Source organism: Protopterus annectens, chromosome 3.part1 (assembly GCF_019279795.1).
Source record: "Protopterus annectens isolate FY-2018-M chromosome 3.part1, PAN1.0, whole genome shotgun sequence".
NCBI lineage: Eukaryota > Metazoa > Chordata > Ceratodontiformes > Protopteridae > Protopterus > Protopterus annectens.
In genome coordinates this window covers 1,371,021,976-1,371,037,750 of record NC_056732.1, presented here as the reverse complement: position 1 = coordinate 1,371,037,750, position 15,775 = coordinate 1,371,021,976, and positions in this window count along the sequence as shown.

Genomic DNA, 15,775 nt, shown 5'->3' with positions numbered 1-15,775 from the left:
GAGCTGGAAACCACTCCTCTAGTGTTAGATAGGCAGTACAATGCTCACCACTCCCACTGGTAAGCAGTAGGACTTCCCTCTACCACAGCAAGGACTGGATAGCTCTGAACACAGAAAATAAAGTCCTGAGACAAGCAAAGCCTGGGATATGGACTGGCTAGGAAAGGTGGGAAATGAGCAAACAAGATAGTATTTTTTTTTTTTGGTTAAACAGGCTAACCAATGCAATAATACAGTAAATAAACACTGAAAAGGCTAACACACTTTTGAGTGTGTAGTCCTAAACAGTAAAGCAATTAAAACTCTTCAAAATTAGCAATTTGTTGTGTCTTTCGGCTTTTCCTGGTTAGGGGTCGCCACAGCGGAACTCCGGTCCACTAATGATTGGCAGATTTTTTTATGTGCCGAGTTGCCAGCCCTGATGCACAACCTTCAACGAAGGTACGCCCATTCATGCATGTCTCCAGAAAGAAGATGCTCTAGCTGAGAATTGAACGGGACAACGTCTTACTGTCAGGCGACAGCGCTTCTGCAGCACCACCACCGCAATTTAAAACTTTTTAAATGAAGCAAGGCAAGTGCACAACTGAAAAACGATTTAAGAGGCAGTAATACAGTAGAATAAGTAGCTAGTCTATATATCTCATGGTTTCAAGCTAAATGCAAAAAATGCGTAGTAATCCCCTTTGGAAAAAAAACAGAGTAACCGCAAACTACAACATAGGAGGCAATCCCCTGAAATCTGAAGAAGAAATAAGGGATATGGAGTTTGTCTCCCTGGGCATCTGCTGAAAATGGGTTATAACCCAGTTGGACCGTCCCAGTAAACAAATACAAAATAAATAAAATAAAATAAATAAAAAGCACAGGTATTAAATGACAGTCCATATGTAGTTCAACTGTAAAAACACAGGTTAAGCAGCAGCACATAAGTCAGGGTGGAGGATTGCCTGCTAATCCCAAAGGATGCTGCCAGTGCTGCCTTCCATGTAGTACTGAATGAAGATCTCAGACAGATCCCATAAAGTAAGAGTAGCGGGATCTATGTCTGAATCCAGACCAGTATCGAGTGGTGTGCCTCAGGGCTCAGTCCTGGGGTCCCTCCTGTTTGGCATATACTTCTCAGAAGTACAGGCAAGTACGGAAGGGCTGTGGCTGACTAAGTTTGTGGACAACTGCAAACTGGGTGCTATAATAGAGTCTCCGGCCAACATGGAGATCCTCCAGAAGGGCCTAAATGAGACTTATGCATGGTGTCAAAGCCATGGTCTCAAGCTAAATGCAAAATAATGCGTAGTAATCCCCTTTGGAAAAAAAAGAGTAACCGCAAACTACAACATAGGAGGTAATCCCCTGAAATCTGAAGAAGAAATAAGGGATCTAGGGACCCAAGTAGATAGTCAGCTTTCCTTTGATAACCATGTTGCCAAAGTGATTTGAAAATCCTTCTATGTGACCCATCTGATCACGAAAGAGTTTGCATCAAGATCAAAGGATGTAATGGTGCCCCTCTACTCTTCCCTCATCAGACCCATTATTGAGTACAATGTACCAATTGGAATGTAACTGGCTAGACATCTCCAGCAGCTGGACAGACCACAAAGGTACCTAACCAAGAGGATTACTGGCCTCAAACAGTTGCCCTATGCAGCACGATTGAAAAAGCTAAGACTGTTCTCTGTTGCATATCGCTTTCTCAGAGGCGATCTCTGTCTAACGTACAGAGCCATGTCCAACCCAGAATTGTTGAACATGCTCCATCTTAGCAAAACCAAATCTACTCGAGCTACACGTTCTAGGGATATAAACCTCAACACAACAATGAATAGAACATGCTGGAGGGATAGATTCCCTTCGCAGAGACTTCCCTTACTATGGAACAGGGTCCCAATTTACATAAGACAGACCCCCCTCACTATCACTCTTCAAGAGGAACCTTGATGAGTGGATGGGTAACAGAAAGTTCACACTGGGGTTCACACCAATAGCACTACTAGATAGGGGCCAGGGGTACTAGCTGCTAGTACAAGGGTCTAGGGAACTACTAAAGGGGCAGTGAATACCACACAACATGGCTGGGCTAATATATGCCTTCGGGCAGATAGCCCAGTACCAACCTATGAACCTATATACAGATAAGTTTATATATACAGAAAAGCAGCTAAAACACACTTAATTCAGATGCAGTGCAACCTAGAGCACTTGAGTTGTAGCAATATTAAGGCAAATACAGTTGTAATAAATACACTAAAATATACTTTATATTTCCAAAATGTTTGATAAGCACAGCCAGAAGACAAGGAGATTCATCAAAAATTTATTTATTTTTTTTAAGAAAGGGAGAAAGGAAGAACAGAAGGCCTTTTCGGATGCTCTCTCTGTATTTGGTAGAATGAGCTAATGACACTAGACTGGGAGGAGTGTCCCAGATCAAATTTACAGTAGGGGCGGGCAGCTGCAAAGCCACTAAGTATAACAACAAGACACTAACAGGAAGGGAAGGTGGGGACAAGTACTAAAGCTATTAGCCTACACTCTTTAGACAGTAAACACTACAGAAATCTTTGACAGCAGTGAGCCACAAAATTAAAGTTTTTAGACAGATAAAGGAGCAAAGAGACTCTACAGAATGCTTTTAACTGCAAACAAATCAGTTACCCGTGCAGATTAGTTAATAGCAATAAAATACAGTAAAAAGTATGCAGCAGGCAATAAAAAGTGGCACACACACACACACACACACACACACACACACACATATATATATATATATATATATATATATATATATATATATATATATATATATATATGTAAATATTCTCTTGGAATCCCAATTTATGTAGTAGATCTCTCACTCAAGTAAAGGAATCCTGGACTTTGATAAAGCCTCTGCAAAGAAAAGCAAGTCATCTAAGTACAGAAAAATGTGGCTACCCTGTAGCCTGCAATGAACTATAACTGGAGTTAGATACTTTGTGAACACTCTTGGTGCAGTGGATAGTCCAGAGGATAAGGCAAAAAAAAATGATAATGTGATCCAGACACACAAAACATTAAAAACATCTAAAGCCTGGATAAATAGGGATGTGATAATAAACATCTTTTAAATCTAGTGTTACTGGGAAACTTAAATAAATAAGGAGTAACAGGGTGTGTAGTGACAGCATTTTGAAGTTAGACACTATCACAAAAAGGTTTAGGAAAGAAACATCTGGAAGTGGTCTCCAAGCATTTTCTTTCTTAAGCATCAGAAACATCCTTGAATGAAAACCTTTTCCAGTTTTGGAAGGAGGAACTGGTTATATCACTCCCTGAGACATGACATGCTGAAGGACAAGGGGAAATAGAGGAATCAGATCTGGTGGATGAGGAATTTCCCTCTGGAAGATATAAATTTCCTCCCACTACCATCTGTAACTTGAGGAATAATCAGTTGCCAAAGACAGAAGTGGAAAATCTGGAAGGAAAAAGGGGGTGCCATGGTGGTGGTCAGGGACAAGACCCCTTAAATAGCCATTCTGACTTGAACTGTCCTTGGTCTGGGGGGAGGTACTAATATTCTTTTTGGAACCCCCTTACCATTTCTTCTTAAATGTCTGTTTACCAGCATTTTGTTGAGACTGTTTATTTTGTTTTTTGACAAAATTAGATGAGTGGTTAGATATCCCCTTAGAAATTTTGGAAAAGCAGTGTTGACATATCTTAGAGATTCATTTATCAGCTTACCCCTGTCATCACAGTTTTTGATAATGTCTGCAGCAGAAGGATCAAAAACTAAACCTCTGTCTGGAGGAGAATTTAAAATCTCATTTTATCACATCATCTGGGAGGTTATGAGAATGCGGCCAGGCAAAACTCCTCAAAACATTACAAATGGTCATAGCTGTGGAAGACGTATCAAGAGAGTCATGCAGTGAAGGTACTGACTTCAGTATTTCATTAATAGATGCATGAAGTGTGAGCATAAGCTTTCAAAGTAAGGTACAATACATTTCTGACAAGCAGCAGGAACAATGAAAAACAGATGCAGAAAGTAATATTTGACTATCATGCAAATAGGCAGTACAGACAAGTTGATGAGTATAAATTCTTAGGATACTCAGAAGCTGTTTTTTTCAAGACAGGACTCTTTGCCATAGTAGCTATTATGGCAGAGAAAAAAAATTGCCATGTTACTTTTCTGCAGTACAGTGTTTAGTCTGATCTGGTTAAAAGTCTCTAAGCAGTAGAGCAGATGTATGTTTGCCACATGATCCTTGTTGTTTTTAGTTGCCCAAAGAAAATGGATGAAAATATGTCATAATTTAAAAAAGTGTTTTGCCTGGAAATATTCTTCAGTGCTTCTACTTTCAGACAAATGAAGGCAAAACTGTTTCTGTATAGTTTATAAAAAAAAAAAAAAAAAAAAAAAAAAAAAAGAATACATTCTACATTTATTTTTGCTAGAAATAGACTGCATGCTATGAATCCTGAAGCTCCAAGCAAAGGCAGAAACTACTTTCCAGTGATTTCCAGCCATAAATCATAAAGCTTCAGACAGAAAAGGTCTGCTGAAAAATGCAGGCACAGAGATATTTGTGCTACCCAGAGACAGGCTGCATTTTGAAGCAAATGAGAAAAGACAGTCTTACACAAAAAATTGCTTTGATTTTAATAACCTGTTCTTTTTTATTCACATGTTGTAGTTGCAATGACATTTTTTTTCAATAATAATTCTTTATTATTTTTATAATTGTTCATACACACATTTGTGCTTAATATACACAGGTAGTTTCGAAACAATATTACAAAAAAAAAACAATCCTAGAACATATATACATGAATGCTTTCATTTTAACACAAGAAAAGACATCTGAAGAGTCTAGACAATAAGTATTATATCTTATAATAATTTGATCACTCTTAAAGTTTACTTTATAGTACTAGTAACCAAGGGTTATCCTGGGTTCCACACATTAAGCTAATATAATGTTAAAAATTTGTTCCCAGATTTTCCGATTATTAATACATTTGGTATGATCAGTAATTTGAAACGTGTGGGCTAGTATGTGTTTTATCGCTAGAATCTTGAAGTTGTCCCATGAAGTTTGTGATGGAAATTTGGCAGTGACATTTTAAAACAGTCAGACAGGTCTTAATTCTGCAAAGTAAGCTAACTCAAGTTTATCTTTTTAGGTTTCCCCAGTATGTAATAATTTCCAGACTTAGGCAAGGTGTCAAATGTTGTTGCAGTTACAAATTATCAGTAACTTTTCATGCATTTAAGAAAATAATCTGATGGGTGATTAAATGTGACATTAGTAGGTGTTAAGTTTAATTCCTCATACTTCTGTAGAGTTGCAGTGTGGATCTTTATTTAGTGCTGATGTTATACTGTTGTTTTAATGACAAAACTTCAGTTAGACTGAGAAAAGGCATATTGCATGGAAACTAATGTGTTCTAAATCAATATTTTTCATGGTAATTCTTTTGCAGGTGTTTGCTGTAAAAGGCATGTGCAGGATTCTGCAGCACTAATTATAAATACACTTAGGCATATATAGGGTCCATATTAGACCATCACAAATTCAGTTCAGCGAATGGCATTTTCGGTGCACTTGCATCGAACATGCCATTCGTTACTGTTCACACTGAGATCATGGTGCAGTGAAGATAGGAAAATTTGCCCTTTCCTCACTGTAGTGCAATCTTGGAGTTGCTATATATAATTAGTGGGGGTGAGGTGGGGTGGACGGCACAGCCCTCAAAAATGCGGAATTCGATGAGTGCCATTTCCGATGAAATACAGTTCGTTGAAGTGGGTTTTCGGTGATTTAATATAGACCCCATATATACACTGTTACTCTATTAGTGGATGAAGATTGAATGCTTGAGCATCAGTTGCCAGAAGTTCACCTTGATGATGATGGGAGTTCCTCCATAGGAAATTTATGTGGCAACTTGTCCTGGCAGTGTTGCCCTTTTGGGGAATTTTCCCTCTTTTGAGTTAGTGTGACTGTAAATTTGGTATAGAGTTTGGGGGTGTGAGGGGCTGGACTCCCACATAAGAGGGTGCATGGTGGCTTGCCCACTGAAAAAAAAAAGTGTTTTTCAGCAGTTTTGTTTTGTGAATGCAGTTTGGGAATTCTGATCCTCAGTGCTTTCGCTTTTGTCCACTCATAGTGGAAGTCATATACACATGCACACACACGCATGGACATTCCCAGATTGTTACCCCTACCCACATATATTGGAGAAGACAATCTAAGGTTTATGCAGGTATGCTTGAGGTTTTTTCTTTATTTAGCATTTTAATGCTGTAGATTTCATGAAGAAAATGTGAATTACTTCTATGAGTTAATTTTTTTAATGACGCACAGAATTTAATTCCAAAACACATGCATACAAGATTTTCAAGTGGATAATAATATAAATTCAGGGATCCCTATCAGATGATAGAAATTTCATATGACTGAAACTCATTTGATGGAGACCATAAGACTGAAATTTCACAATACTGAAAAATCACTTGACTGAAACCCATAATACTGAAATCGTACAATGCTAAATTTCAACATACTGAATTGTAAAGTGGACTATATAAAACCAGAATAGGTGAGGGCCTACACCCCCCCCCCAACTATATATATATATATTAACTCCAGGATTGCACCACAATGGGGACTTTTATGGTCTCAGTCAAATGGGTTTCAGTCAAATTAAATTTCTGTCATCTGCTAAGGATCCAAATTCAGGCATATTTCAAATATTTTCTGCTAATAAACATGTGCAGTGTGTAAAAATGTAAAGTTTATAAAAATTAAATAATAAATCAAAATGCTTTGTATGTGCTGAAAGATGCAGTAAAATGAGGGAAGTATTCTCTATGTAAATGGACCCCTAGATGTAGAAAACGTACCTGGTCTTTGTTTACTGCATTTCCAAAGACAACAAAATGGAGAGTAATAACATTTCTTGATAACATTTGATTTTTACAAACTACATTTGTTAATAGAAAAATAATCAACAAGTGGATTATATGTTTACACTGACATTCTAGTACAACACTCTAGTTACAGAAAGAAGAATATGCACGTTTTAAAACATCAAAATGTGAAATTATATCACTTAATTTACAGACCAAATGCTTTAAAATAACATTACTGCCAAAGGGAAAGAAAATGAGCAGATGTAAGCTCCTTGACAAAGTTGTTTTGACTGAATTCACATTCTTCCTTATTATCACATGGGACAGGTTTATTCATACAAACGTATGGTATCAAAAACAGTAATTTTCTGATATGTTTCACAGAGTGGAAAAGTAAAGACAGTAGGCATGTCTCCTAAAAATAATTATGTGCTGACTATAGAAAATAACACTGACTTCTGGGAAGGGTAAAAAGAAATCATGATTTAACACATAATGCAAATAAGTTCTTGGCTAGAAAAGTCATCACTGTTCTAAATTCTAGCCACAGTTTAAACAAATCAGTAATAACTGAAAAAATGTAATAAAAAAATCAGTTGTTTCTGTTATTTATTAGCAAGCGTTAAAAATTAGACAGGTAAGAAAAGATAAGCTGTTATATGGCTAAAATGTTTAATGATGCAAAGTGTTTTTGTATTTACAGTAAAAACTAAGTAAAACATTCAAGATACGTATATCAGAAAATTAATTTAGATTACTGGCTAACCACTGACTACTAATCTGACAGACGTCTGGTAGTGTGTAGTAAGTTCCAATAAAAGTTATTTGTTTTGTGGCAGGAAATCACAAACTGTTTTCATGCATACTCCATAGTTTGTAAAGAAAATTTGACACACGTTTTGCAAAAGAATTTCAACTTTGATAAAATTGTGGGAAGACATGAAAATCTTCCTTCAAGTAGAGAGTGGTAACCTACAAAAATTGGTAATTGCTTCAAACCAATGGCAGCTATTGTATTGTAACAGTGTCCAAATCATCTTACACATAGGCACATTTATAAAATTTTACAAAAAGGCATATTTTAAAATTATTCTCACTTTTCACAAAAGAGTAAATTGTATGACATTTGGAATTATGAACTTGTAAATTACTTCTCACAATTGTAGTTTTTTTTTTTTTGAATATCATGGGCAAGCTAATATTGATTTTTTTTAAAGAAAAGGGATTTCTAATTTTTTATATAGGGGTATCCTTTTTGTGGACACCCTGATGCTTTCATTAAAGAATAGAAAGGAGGCGATAGGGAAGACAAAACAAACTGGAACACAAAACGGAAAACATCAAGAGGATTTGTGCTGGAGGAATGGGGAGAGGATAGACATTTTTTTTTTGTCAGGACTAGACCCTCCCATTTTTTCAATTTGTTATAAGAGGATACTATGGTAGGAAATAGATAAGAGGGTGAAGGAGAAAGGGTAAGGAAAGAAGAGCTTAGGAAATACCAGCTGGAATCCCAGTCCACAGTGCCTCAAGCACATCAACTGCCAGACGGTGTTGCAGTGGAGGACTCCAATGTTGAGGGAGTAGAGGCCTGTATTGGTGCAGTGGGTTTTACCAACTAGGAGAGCATGTCTGCTACACACTGAAGAGAGGCTTCAACTGGCTAATTTCCATCTATCCACCACCTCTACTAGTAATCCTGAACCAAAATCTGAAGCACCCTTTCTGTGTGGCTTTCCCAGTTGCCACCTGCCAGAATGCCTGCAGGACTTGTGCCACCACTCCGGCCCTCTAAGGATGTCTCCAGATGTGCAGAGGGTGAACATTCACTAGCCTGGGAGATACGTGTCTGATCTATGCCCGAGAGATTTGAACTTGTAAAAAAAAGAAAAAAAAAAAGAGAAAAGAAATGGGACAGAAGCAAAACAAAAAGGAGAAAGGAATGCATAAAAAATGAGGGGGAAAAAGACAAAAAATGAGGGGAGAGGCAATATAAAAGCAGAATAAATCCACCCAGCACTGTTTACATGCAATTTAATACAGTATTGAAATATTGCAGTAAAATATTTATTGAAGTAAAACTTGTGTATGGGACGTGCTTATGCATATAACAGGGATAGAGTATTTTTGCTCAAATTATGTGCTTGCAATACATAGACAAAAACAATCTGTATTGCAGTTAATCAGGTTAAAAATCAGGTTAAAATAGTTTTCTCTTGAACTGTTAAGTCTTCAGTTGCATTTCTTTCATCTGCAAATTTATAACAATATTTTCTTTAGGAGTAATGCAGAAATGAAGTCTAAAAACATTTATCACTTCTCCTGTTACCATTAAAGTAGTATTATGATTTCTTATATAAAGTACGGACTAGTAAGAAAGAAAATTCTCTTGGGACACTTGTTATTCTTACTAGAAGATTCAACCAGGCACTGTAATCTTCTCTTTTGCTGCTTGCTGTTGTATTTTACCTGTACTTGAATTTCTTCTATACAAAAATATAAATATGCATGTAATCCTGTCTAAACATGTTGTTGTTGTATCTTTCGGCTTTTCCCGGTTAGGGGTCGCCACAGCAGAACTCTGGTCCGCTAATGATTGGTAGTAGATTTTTACATACCGAGTTGCCAGCCCTGACACACAACCTTCAATGAAGGTACGCCCATTAATGCATGTCTCCACACAGAAGGCGCTTTAGCTGAGAATCGAACAAGACAACGTCTTACTGTGAGGCGACAACGCTACCGCAGCACCACCACCGCAGTGAAATTCCTTTATTTTTTTTGTTTGCATATGCATACCTGTATGAACTAGTACAGAATTGTACTATTATCACCTTCATTCAAGACAATATGATTAAATATGAAAGGTGTCTTGAATGTTGTTTTCAAAATGCATGTAACACTTTTGTTTTGGTATAGATGAAATGCAGATGCAAATGTGTCAGTACCAGAATGTGTGCATTTCCTTTTCTGCAGTACTGTTTTTGATTTAGTAAGTAATACTGAAGTAAAAGTGCATGTTCTCAGGAAGCTTTTGTGATGCTCATTCACTTACGACAGTAACCTCAAATCCCATTCCTCCAACCTGAAGTCTAAGAATGGTGTGGTGTGTGAGATTTCAACCATGTTGTAAGTGCAGCTAGAAATACTTTTGAACATCTGAGTTAAGCAATTGTATTACTTATATTTGTCTGGTCTGCACAGAACTGGCTTCATGTAATGCTGTGTATTGCAACCATACCTCTCAACTATCCAGATTTATGCCTCGTATGTTTGGTGTATTCCTCATAAAATTTGTGATTTCCTAGAAAATTACTGAGGACTGAAGTCACTAAACAATGATACATACTTAAGTTTCAAACTTCATATCCTTCAGAAAATGCATGTTAACACAAATCCTGGTATTCTAGCAACTTTCTAAGAGCAATTTTTAAAACCTGTTCCTATTTTTGGCCATTTCCCATTATTGTAGGGTTTGTTCAGATTTCTTGTGCTGAGGGTAAGAGTTATAATTGCAATTTCTTCCCTGCAAATCTGACCTTCTTTTTTGTCTCTCTCCCTCCCTCTCTCTCTTTATATATATATATATATATATATATATATATATATATATATGTGTGTATATACACACACACACACACACATATATATATATATATATATAGGTCTACTTTTACTTGCCGAATTGCCACTTCACCAAATCAGAAATCAATGACTCCACTTCAACAAAACTCCATTAAACTGAACTACAAACTACAGAACAGCTTTCCCTGGGAAACAAACCACTTGGGCCACCAGGGAAAATACATCAACGGATAGAAATTAAACCCACCGGAGTGGGGGGGTGGCTTCACCCCCCACACCCCCCAAGTAAATATCCCAACTCTGACATATCACACTACAATGAGGAAAAGGGTAAAGTTTATATATATATATATATATATATATATATATATATATATATGTGTGTGTGTGTATACATACATGCATAAGACTCAGTTAAGAAAAATATTGTAATAACTCAACCAGCTCGTAGGCCCTATGCTTCTGCAAATCTTCATACCTGTGAAGGGACTGCTGACTACAATGGGTTATACTCTGTCAGGGTTGTCAGATGGTCACACAGCTCCTGCCAGATATAATTTTTTTCCAAAGTGCTGTTTCTAATGCATGCCTCAATCATCTCCAAGAATGAATCATACAAAAGGTAAAGAATGATTAAGGTCTGTTTATCGGACCAGCTAGGAATGTGGTCTTGTGCCTTCACAGGTGTTGCCATTGCTCAAAGAGCCACAACAAGAATGAAGAAGGTATGGTTAGGGATGTATTAAGCGGGGTTAGAAACACTCCCTGCTGAATGTGACATCACCTTGACCAAATCCTTTTTTGCTAGCATGCTCAACATAGCGGGTATAGATCCCATTGGTAAGTTTGGCGTAACCAAAACTGCTTTGTCACATGCTGATTTTTCTTAAAGGAAAACAATAACTTGTACCTTCCATGTGACATAATTTTTTTAAATATATATGAGTAATGGCTAGCACTATTAATGCTTATCAGCAAAACATATTTGTTTTATACTCTTAACATCAATGTGTGTCATGTAGTGCAGTGGAAATGTTGTTTTCTTTTTTTCGGGGGGGGATGTGGGAAATAAACATCAATATGAATGTGATTTTTTTACTTTTATAACTTTATGATATTTTAAGTTGCTACGTTATGGCAGACAGTGTTGGATTGACAGGGATTAATATTCAGAATGATGTAAACCTGACATTCAGATGACCCCATTTTGAATTTATAAACTATATTCTTGTTTTGGCTAGTCTAGAGACATCCACATGTTTCTGTAAACAGCTTGGGATAGTTGCGGAGTGCTGCAGAGTTTGGAAAAATCCACAGAGCATCCATGATTCTTTGAAATAAATGTATGTTATATGGTACACACGTTCACAATTGTCAAAATGTCGAATTTTGCCAGTATACCTCAGGACATGTCTGTGTACTGCTGTGATTAACAGACATGCACATAAATTAGCCTGATTTGTGTGAAATACATGTAAGTGGCCCTGAATTTTCACCAATAGGTTGAGGATCGCCATAGTAATTAGCCAATAGCTGAGATAGGTGGAAAATATATTAGGATACTGCAGACATAGCAATGTAAGTAAAACTTTTAAAAATAAGTATTATTTTGTAAGAGACCCTTTAAGAATTATTTTAATATTGCTTTAAAGGTCACTTTGCAATGATTTTTGATATATACAGTGCATGTGTTGAGCCATTACCTAAGTCGTAATTTTACAGTTTTGAAGTTGCATTTATGAGCTGTGTAATTTAGTAGTGATTACTGAAAGAGCATTACAAATGTGTATTTATTTATTATTTATTTAACATCTGTTGACTGAGAAAGTCTGACCAGGACACAGCCTATTTTTAGTGGAGACTCCGGAAGAAACACTCCAGATGCATGTTTTTGGAATGTAGGCGGAAACTGGAGTACCCAGAGGAAACCCATGCAAATGCAGGGAGGACATGCAAATTCCATATGGAAGGCACCCCAGCCAAGAATCGAACTGAACCTCATTCTCCAACAATGTGATTGGACCCTGCTTAAAAACCTTCAGCTAGACCTAGCTGTAAAGATCTTCAACAATACTTTCCTTAACATACTCAATCTAGCTTCAACTAGGAAAGTACACTCAAAATCCAAGCCTCTGACCTGGTTAACCAAGGAAACTAAACATTTACGTAAACAAAGGGATAGAACCTGGTCATCTTGCTATACCATCAAACACATATGAAACCTCAATACTTATAAACAGTTATGGAATCAAGCAAAAAAAAAAAAAAAAAAAATCAAAGTAGACAAGCAGTTGTACTTCCAAACCAGCCAGCAAAAACACCTAAACAACCCCCCATAATTCTGGCAAAACATCAACTATCTCATCAGCCCAGGTTGCACCTATACCCGAACCCCAGTTACCACAAACAACTCTGATCCCATTGCTACTCAAATCAACTCCCACTTCATAAATTCTATAACCTCCCTACTAGGCAACCAGCCTAATACACCTTTTACTCTTCCCACTTCTACTCTAGATAATCCAAACCCCTTCTCCTTTACTTCCATTCAAATAAGTTACATAAAATTTCTCCTAACAGAGCTTAAACCCTACTGTATTGCTGCTGATCAGATCCCTAATGAATTTTTAAAAATTGCAGCCCCATCTATTGCTTACGCCATATCTATTTTGATTAATTGTTCTATTGCTGAACACTCTGTCCCACTTCTCTGGAAGATATCCCACATCATCCCACTCCACAAAGGTGGCCCTTTCAAAGACCTAACCAACTTCCATTCTATAGTCATTCTTTCCATCCTAGCTAAAATTTTACCAACCAAAATAAAATGTATTAACTGGTAATTCAACGGTGTCCAGTTCCAAAAGATGAGACGAACTGGATGCAAAAACTTTTATTTAATAAGACATCAGGTTTAGAGCTTTCATCTACTCTCTGTAGACTTCCTCAGAACACCATATTAAAAACCAACAAGCTTTAAATAATACCAGTCATCCAATCATGTAAGTACATTAATTGATCTCATTAATATTCATTACTTGATCCTAGCTGCTAATATATTGCAGAACAAATACATATAAATAATGTAATCACAATCAAAATTTCTATGATAAAACATAATAAATTAATACACTCGTTATATATGATGTTGATATGTTAAAAATTAAAAAGTTAAAATATTAAAAACATTTTAAAAATATAGTAATTATATACACCGTTACAATGGGAAACTGTAACATAATAAATAGTAAAAGGCTAATAACAAACACCTATACAGGTGCTGTAAAATTACATCTGTACATACCCATTTCATGCCCTTATAAGGGGTTTGGTGGAAATACAGTCATTTAATCCTGGGGGATTAGCTGCGTTTAATAATATTTGCCATTTCACTTCTCTTTCCCACAGTTTAGCTTTCATGTCTCCTCCTCTAAGGTTGGTCTTCACACACTCTAATATGCCAAATTTGAAAGTATTATAAGTCTCACTATCTTTTAAATGTCTATATAGGGCATTATTTGTATCCTGTTTTCTTATACAATAGAGGTGGTCATATATACGATTTCTTAACCTCCTCTCTGTTTTCCCTACGTAAAAACTTGGACAGTTAGTACAGATAGCTAAATAGGCCACATATTGCATCTGACAATTGCCCTTTTTAAACCTGATAACTGTTTTATTAATACTATCTAAAGTATGGGTATGCTCTTCACTTATTACATAACACTGTTTACAGTGTCCACATTTACTTGTGCCTTCAGTCCTGTGATTCATTATTTCCATATATTTATCACTGTTTTTGATTTTTGTTTTCAAATTCAATCCAGTTTTGTAAAGAAAATGGGGTTCTTCTCCTAATTTATTGTGCACCCCTTCATCACACCACAATATATTCCAGTTCTTCTGTATAATATTTTTAACTTCCTTAACATAAGGATTAAACTGTAGAACACAAGCTCTATTAAAATTCATATTGGTATCCATATCTTTTGTATGTTTTGTGTGGGTGGACCCTTTACTTGTCTCCATATCTACACCCAACAGGGGTTTATACTTTTTCTCCCACTCTCCTTTAACATACCCAGTGACAACACTAATAAGTTCATTAGGGTACCCCCTTTCTCTGAACATATTTCCTATGTATTCAATCTCTTTTACCATCTCCAAATAGTCTGAAGTCATCTGGGCAGCTCTGATACATTGTCCCTTAATTATATTTTTCTTCTGGTTCCATGGGTGATTACTGGAAAATTCTAGGTATGTATTACTGAAAGTCTCTTTTCTGTGTATTTTGGATCTAAAACCCCCGTTGGTAGAATAGATATAAGTATCAAGGTATGGAATACCCGTTCTATTATAATTATAAGTACATTTAAGTATGTACTAGAGTTATTGAGATGTTCTAAAAACATTACAATTTCATCCAAGGTACCAGTCCACAAAATAAAAATGTCATCCAAAAATCTAATGCAACAGCTAATGAACTGGTACCATTGTTTTTTGAAAATATATTCATCTTCCCAATCTAATAGTACAAGGTTCGCGAACATAGGGGCACACGCTGCCCCCATGGTTACCCCTCGTATCTGTCTGTAATGTTCTCCGTCATAGTATATATAATTGTTATCTAGCACAATACCCATAAATTCTTCCAAGAGACTAACTTTATCCCAGTCAAATGTTGTATACCTCTGTATACTGTTTATAAATCTAATCATACCTTCTTCTTTAGGTATACAAGAAAATAGGTCGACTACATCAATTGTTAAAAATATTAGACTATCTTTCCATAGATGGGGTTTAATCCTACTAAGAAAATCCCACGAGTCTTTTACTATATGAGGGACCTCATTGTAAATGGTTTTTAACCATTTATCAATAACTTTTCCAAAGGGGAAGGTTTTACTTTTGCTTCCAGATATAATACGGCAAAATGGGGGATCCTCCAAGTTCTTGTGTACCTTGGGGATCCCCACTATTGTGGCTAACACAGGATGTTCTTCTTTCAAAAATTGATACATGTCTTTGTCTATTCTATTGCCTATAAGATATTCTTCGAGATATAGATCTATTCTCCGGTTTACAATATTTATTTGATTAATGGATGAAACTTCATAATTCCCCGAATTATTTAAAATCTCATACATTTTCTGTGTATACTCGCTTGAGTCATATAATACAATTCCCCCACCTTTATCTGGGGTCATAATACATATATTATAATTTCTACATATTTCATTAAGAATAAATTGTTCTTTCTTGCTCAGATTAAACTTTTGT